Here is an 8,858-nt window from a genome sequence, read left to right on the forward strand (position 1 = left end):
ATCCAACTGATGGCTTTGAAATACATAGGCCGAAGATAGGCAGCAGCGTCTTCGGTGTGACAAAGCCAGCCCTGCGGTCACCAACCCGTCTGCCTAGCGTGGTAACTATGGGCAAAACACATGAGTTCACGACATTTTTGGGCGCGAATTTGTGGAGGCATATGTCCAGTAGTGGACTATGATAGGCTGAAATGATGATGATGATGATAATTGAGAAAAAAACCGGAAAAAAGGCGAGAACTACTAGCTTAGCTTTTTTTAAAAAAAATCCTAAAGCAAGAGCCTACCTTGCATCCATTTTAGAAATGACGCTTTGATTTGAAAATGATGTACTAAGAATTTTCACGGAATCTAAAAAAGTCCAGTATTTCGGTTATTTCAATTTGATATTCGAATTTTATGGTATGGTATAATTGTTTCTTGCACGTCGGAGGATTAGCAGACTGATAATGGTGTAGCTATTAGTCCACACTATGCTCAATGCATAGTATATAGTTGTGCAATAAAGTTTAAATTAACAAAGTTAAAAATATAGATTGAACTGTTAAATTATAAGTGTTGTGATCGAGTCAGTGGGTAGAGCAGTGCAATTCAAACTAAGCCCATCGCGTCGTTACAAAGTTATTTTTATTGACAAAGATAAAGTTGCCACTTTCCAACTTAATGCTGTTAAAGAAATTTTTCAATACTTTTTTCCAGTACTTGGAAAAGTAATATTTGAGCATTGCTTTAGAAAAATCTCTTTCCTTGATTGTTCAAAGTAGTTTGTGCTCACAAAGAATATAATTCGCAATCTTTTTTATAAATAAATGCTAAATATTTAAATATTTTGTTGCTGTTTGTTTAAATTGATTGTTTTATTATATAAGGAAAAATATAATTGAGGATAGATATGCGGGGAATTTTGTCGATGACGTTATTAATGAATTATTTATTATTACAGTCATTAAGTATGCACTTTTACAATTTATTTTGTTCTTTACGAAAAATTTACAAAGCATTCTACTCATAATACAAATTATACTATTTATAGACTAGCCCGTTGGCGCAGTTTATAGCGACCCTGCATTCTGCTCGCTATTTATTTTATTTATTTCACTGGATAGGAAACAGTAAAAAATGTATCCCGACTGGAGAAGTACCTCATCCTTACAAAAGACCGCAGCCAAATTACACTACAAAGCGAAGCGATTACCATCTGGCAGACCTTACCTTGATTAATCTCTAGTGCTAAAAATAAACCCTACTTTTCTTGATTTTTTTACACCTAATCGTTGTTAATATAAACTTATGCAATATGCATTATTTGTACCGAAAATAAAATTGGAGCAATGATAAGGTTTTCGATCAAATGCAGAAAGTACCGACAATGTAAAGAATTCAATTACAAAATATATAGTAAGCATGTATGTATTATATTAACATTATCAAAGGCTCAGTTTGATCAAATGATTGTAAGACTAACCTTGTAATTACGCACGCAGTTTATCAGTTCCATATCCAACATGAGTTATGGGCAAAAATCAATAAAGTCTTGTTTGCTTAGATAACGCCCTTGTAGAGATATGACGGCCTACGCAGAGCTACCGTTCCATATCTTTATTATTACTGATGCAACGTGTATAAAACCGATGACTTGAAAGGTAACTTCCCCTTTTAATTCTTTATACCAATCGATAAGATATTCGCTTTTTTATAACTTATCGTATTGCCTATAATCCATACTTTATATTAATAATAAACAAATTTCATTATACTTTATGTTCAAGGCCGTATGCACACATTTAATTTTTTTACGTAATAAACAAATTTTGTGTGTGTGGGTTGCAAATATAAGGAATTAAAGTTCACGCAGATTACAATATAGAATGAATGAAATTATGTGTAATTGCAAAATTATCTTCTCGTTCATTATATTATAAAGTAGTTACTTTTGCATATATTTAGCAGAAGTGAAAAACAAATAAAAGTGATAGAAATCAATTTATATCATCATAGGTATATAATCATGCGACCACATATAATTAATCGATAATGATCATGATTATACGCTAATTACGCACAATCACTCACTCACTCGTGTATTTAAAGTAATTATTGTAATTACTAGCCAAACCAGGACACACTTTGTTCGTATGTGTAATATCAGAGGCAGATCTTGCTTTTGCGCTATCCTTAATTGTACTCTACTCCTGTTGGTCGTAGTATGATGTAGTATAGGCGTTGGCCTTCCTTGATGAATGGACTATCTCTAGTAATGGCAGATTTTTACAAACTCTCTATTTATTTCGCTCTAAATTGATATTCGAGACATTATACTCCATCGTAACAATGGCCTCGAATGTATCTATTCTTATTAAAATAGATTTGAACAAAGCTTTTAATCTGTATCAGAAATAAGACAGTTCCATTGACCTAATTATCACGTAATAAACACATAACACTTTGACAGGACAATAGGCCATTGTGAAATATTGTGAGCACTTAGTCCCTCGCTGACAACAGGCTAAAGCATGGGGTATCAATTACCCATTGTAGGTTGTTTACGCTTCATACGAGTTGTTATGACTTCGAAAAACATTTTCAAGATAAAAATTGGTAGCACGTGCAAGAGACAATTATACCTATTTCAATATTGTATTCGAGATATTGACTAAATTTTGTTTCTGATTTAAAATATGTGATATTTTCATATTTGTAGTTGTATGGAGTAATGGAAGTATAAGGATGAATATTGAGATTTCATTGCAAATTTCTATCTTACCTGAACCTTGAAGACTTCAGTTTCTTGTCAAATCTTTTTAACTAAATTAACGTTCCGAGTCGGTGAAATCCTTACTTCAACTACAATTAATTATAAAAATAAAAAACTTTTTAAAATTGCGATTTAAAAGTGCTTTTGTACTCGAATAAAGAATTTTTTTGTTGAATCTTTGTTGATTTACTGAACTGGATTTTAGGTCAATCTATTCGGTCCTATTAGGACCAAATTATTAATTCAATTATTTCACCATTCAAACTTAAAAACAAAATACTTGTTATTATAAAACTGAGATTAGGTTTAAAGAACTTAACTATTATATAACTGTCCATATTGACTTAGGACTTCTAACTCGATTCTGTACAAATAGACTAACACACGTCAATATTATTTCCACAAACAAGTCGACGTGGAGAGGACAAAACGATATTCTCTGAAATTGTGTTCCTTTGAAGATACAAATCTTTCAGACGTTACTGCCAATTGTAACAGTAAGTATTCAAGTCTTTTTTAAATATAAATTTAAAAAAGAAATATTAATTTCTAGCCAATATATTTCCATTTAAATAATTTTAGAAGCTATTTTAAAATAAAGTAATATCTAAGATCCAGTCTAAATATCACTTTTGTATTTTTTTACCGACTCTGACAACAATTTCGATTTACTACAAAAAATGCGGATATAGCAGGTAATATGTTGCTCACTGAGCCTTCCGAAAGGGTAACAATCTCAACCTTGCACAGGATCAATACTGCTATCGAGTAGTTCTATGTTATACTGGTGAATAAGATAACCCAAGCTCCATAGGATGGGCTGTATGCTGTGTGTACAGCGCGGGTAAGCCCCTCAACGCACTTGTCCATCAGTACGTTAATCACAAACCATCAGGTGGATCGTACGCTCGTACATACATAAATAGATATCAATTGTAAAAGCAAAAATTTGGTATTAACAAAATAGTTTTGTCGATACAATCTATTGTAAAATAAAGTATTCTTTGTCAGTGATACTTTATACATACCGAAAATTATGTTTTGGGTAGAAATAAAAAGGCTGTTCTAAGGTAACACTTGAATCAAAATGAACTTATATAAAAAGTTCTCTATAAACTGAACGTGCATCGCTGGTCATCCATTTATTAAAGCAGTGTTTTTTTTTCTATTTTGAGGATATTCGAAGATACTAGAAAAAACATTTTAAGAACTTTGAAGAAGTTTGTACGGTATAAACGTTACATTACGACTCTTAGAAGTGGGACAGCTACAGTAAATGTCAAATAAACTGACAAAAATAGTAACAGAGGTGATACAATGCGGTATGTCTATTGTTTTACAACTTTTCTTTAAATTTGTTGATTGTATTTTCTTAAGATAGATCTAACCTGTGCCAAGACAAAAATAAAAATGGCAGAAATATATCTTCTATAGAAACTCGAGGAGCGTTTGTTACAACGATGGAAACCCATTTTAACTTAATTACTTAAGTCTAATAAATCGCCATAAACCTTCACCAGAAATTAATTACTGAATTATGCGATTTTAAATACAATTATAAAAAGAAAAATACTCAAAATAATTAAGAAAATGTTCATAAATAAAATGTTGATATTAAGCTCGGTTTTTTAGAAGATGATGAAATAGATTCCCTGAATATTTACCGCTGATTCTTCGACCGCAGACTACTACTGTTTCAAGAGCCAATAAACTGGATTGAGAGGTTAAAAATGTAAAAGTGTTTTGATCCAAAATAAAGAATTTATTTAGTATTATTATTATGTACTCTTAGCTTAGGTACGTGACCATTGTCATGAAAAATGATTTGACATTTTGTCTTTTGAAAATGCTTTAACTTTTTTACAGATTCTTAAGTACTGATTACGTACTTTTATCATATTCAGAACGTAAAAAAAAAACAATATTAAATATTAATGATCTTAATTGACACCAATAACAAAAATTAAGCGAGATTTATAAGTTTTTAGTATTAAAAAGTTATCGCATAAGTCCTTTTTTGTAGCTGAATAATAAATCCATCAGCTAGGTTAAATCGCAGAGCACGCTTAATATAATGAAGTCTAACCTTCACTAATTTGTGTATATATATTTTTATATTATACAATTAATTGTGATTGTACATACTGTTATATTTAATAATGACATTAAATAAAATTAATGTCGCTATGACGAAAACATAGAAAATATCTAGAATTTTTTAAATACATAGATAGCGTTTATGATATCGTAGTGCTTATAAATAATGCAATGCTTAAAATTCACAGTAAATAACGCGTAGAAGTAAATACGTCGCACTATTCAGTACTTATTCATATTGCAGTTAGTAATGTAGGTATGTGAAAGCAAAATGGCCAAAAAAAAATTCACTCGACAGTAAAAATTTTAATGAGTATAAAATAACCTGTAAACGTGAAATAAACTTTTTAAATATTAAATAAATAAATGACCTTTATATGTAATTATGTAATATTAACAAAGGGAAAGAGAGAGACGATGTGTTTTTTTTTTTTTTTAACTTTAATGCAACACTGAATAATAAGAAGAAAAAATGAAAGGAAAAATATATTTTAGAATTTGTTCAGAAAGCTAAAAGCAAAAACGTAAGACAGCGCCAGTGCTCATGAAGTTCTGTAAGTAATTTAAAACATTTTCAAACAACTTTTGCGGTAAATAGTGAATACATTTTTAAATATTTCCTAGTTTTAAAGTCCTTTGTAATAATAAAAGTGATACATCGAAGAGTATTTTCTGAAGGTTAGTAAAACTTATAAATTTAGGTTTTGCTATCCCACGTACAAAAATAAACATGTTGGTACATACCGAAATGTTCCTTAAAATCCACATCCATTACGATTTACACAAATCCTAAAATCCATACAACACACGAGTAGGATATATATTTAACACTAAATACACTATCACTTAGCGTCACATTGTCTATGATTAATACATGTACCCAAAAAATACCGTTACGATAAGAAGATTAAAAAAAAAGTCGTGGTGATTTATTTGATAATAGCTGAGTAACTTATATTAGCGTTAGTTACGGCCAAACTGAATCAGTGACGAATTTCACTAGTCACTCGACACATAGATGTCGATAAAAATATAACATCGCAAACTACAAACTGTAACGTAACAAGTCGACAGCTTTTGCAATTGTTAGCTAGAATATCACCCGTCCCTGATATCGTGTCGAATAATGCATGTCTAAACAAAACGATTCTTAACAAATGGCTGTTTATCATATTTCACACACAGGTTATCGCGAGCCTTGTTTGTTTGAATAATTGAAATAATATACAGTGTAGCTATACGTAATCGAATGTCCAGATCGTGGATTTTGAAACGTAACTGTCGTGAAACGGAAGTTCAGTTCCTTCCAAATGTTAATGTTATAAAAGATAAAAATACACCGCTTTATAACTCGCACTATCTCACATTAGATTTTTATATAAATGCGCATAAAAATTCTGGAACTATTCTCAGAAATGGAACTAAAATGTTTATCACCGTGACTACGATTTAATTAATTACGGTTTTTTATGATATCGATGTTCAGTATGTATCGATCGGTAGGCGCGTCGTTTGTATTGAACAAGACTGGAGGTCGAACGATAAGCGCGCGCGCATGTCACTACCACGCACATACGAGATACATTACAACGATTTGTATGTATTTGTAATATGTATGCGATTGTGGTTTATGTAATTATTCGTCAACGTTAAGGGAAATTGTTTTTGTATTTTCGTGCCGCAAGGTTGAGTCAATGAATAAGCATTAAAAATATGGATCGTATTTTCATATTAAGCGTTAAAAATATTTCAGCGTGGCGAACAACATAACAAATAAGATAAGGACAGAGCTGAATTTAAAATAAATATTTGCAAGTATTTATTTGATTTGCATATTTATATATTACTAGACGTCATAGTGAAAATAAATAGGTGATACGATACTTGCAAAATATAATTAATTACACATATATAGAAAAGTTATGATTTATAAATGTGTGATTTCTTGTGTTATAATTCTTATCAAATAACTGCTGTGGTATTTGCAATAAAGTATTTCATATCCACCGCGTGCGATGAAATAAATAAAATTTATTTTAATTACATATCACTGGCGGTTGTTTTTAAATCTAACGAACATGTAATGTGGATCGTTGCCAAATCGTGTTTTGCAGATTATAATCTACTTAAGAAAAACTATAGCATGGTTTAAAGATAATAAAACGTTAATTTACATGGTATTTACAGATAATAATAAATGTTGTTATCAAAACATAAAATACGATATACTATGAAACACGTTCTAGAAACTCATAGTTGCAAAAGCCGAAAATTTACTAACCGTGTAACAGTGATTCTTCTTTAATAACAAAAACAATATGACATTACTCTGACATAGATTATAGTAGTAATAAAGATGTATCGCTTAGTGGTGACTTAATAATTAAAAATTGTATATTTCATTAGTATGTAATATTCACGTCTTGTTTAACTCAGAGTAACTGTTGAGTTTCTTGTCGATCTACTAGAACTATAATTAACAAAGTAAAAATTATTTTGTACTTCGTAAAATTCACGTGCTTTTGAAGCCTATTCGAATAAAGAACGTTTTGATTTTACTTGATTTAAAGCTTTTTTGGTTTAATCGTCTAAAAATGTATATAAGTGGTCATGGTCTACGTGGACCTTGCAACGAACAATAACATTTTCATCTTATTTCTTAAATAATATTTGTTGATAAGTTTTATTTATTTATTTGATGTAAGGTGTGTAATAAATATACGGAGCGATCTAATCAATAATTATCACTATAATTTGTAAGCAATTGTGTTTGACATCCAATGTAATTTGTAAACCTTTGTATCTACATTTGGTAAAAGTGTCTTAGTCAAACATTTAATCTTAATAAAACTAATTTCGTTTTGATCACAAATAATAGCTTTTCGTAGGTTCTACGTGTTGTTTCCACTGGGACATCTCTTTAATTTTATATAAACTTTTGTAAAAACCTTTTCTTACTGGAGCTCTTGTGGTCAATTTAGATTTCATTCATTTTTGGAATTAGTTGCATTATATTGTTACAAAGACTGTATATCTTTTTTCCAAATGTAATATATCTGAACAACAATACAAATCGATACAGTCTCAATAAAGCGAAACATAAAGATACCCCCTTTTCATTTCCTTTTGGTCTTTTCTAAACAAATAGACGAACATTTAGGACTGAAATTAAGTTTACTAGGAAGGCAATAAATTATTCTGTCTCTTAGTGAATATACATACGTGCTTCAATTTGTCACATTTGTCACTTTACTTATAATTACGTTACTTTTCACTCTTTTCCTTCTATACCGTACAGATAATTTTAGACGTTTGAAATATCCTATTAATGATTGATTTGCCATAAGCGATACTCTGCCCGGTCGTATCAAAAGAAGTATTTCCTAGACTTCCTAGACTAGACTAGGTTTACCTTCACGACTTATTATATAGAAACAACTGATAAAAACTATATTGTAAATAAAAATGTTGTATACATAGTTTCTTATGTGGCAGATTATTGAATGTCTTGCATTCCCTGCTACGGCGTAGATGTATTAAAATATACAATACAATATATACTACATACAAATATACACACTATATACTTACGTTTAATATTAATACTCAATTATTTTAAAATTGTTACCTTTATTAGATTTTAAAGTAAAACTTCTCCATGCACACTTGACTTTGGGATTAAGCTGGTAAATGCGTGACGAGAGCGTTACGAAAAGTATGATCAGGCAAGGCGAACGTGAGTTAAGAGGAAGATGAAGTTAGTGAAGATAGAAAATTTTAAATTAATAATCTATAATTAAAATAATATATTCATTTACATAATAAACAATTTTATGTCGTGTTAGCAGAAAGATCATCAGAAGGAAGTGATGAGGATGGTTATTAAGATTATAAGAATTATATAATAATTATTTAATTTTTAAGTTCTAAATTTTTTTAAACTTAATCTAATTTTATTTTCATCATTTCAGCCTATTGCAGCCCACTGCTGGACATAGGCCCCCAC

Source organism: Melitaea cinxia, chromosome 17 (assembly GCF_905220565.1).
Source record: "Melitaea cinxia chromosome 17, ilMelCinx1.1, whole genome shotgun sequence".
NCBI classification, from domain to species: Eukaryota; Metazoa; Arthropoda; class Insecta; order Lepidoptera; family Nymphalidae; genus Melitaea; species Melitaea cinxia.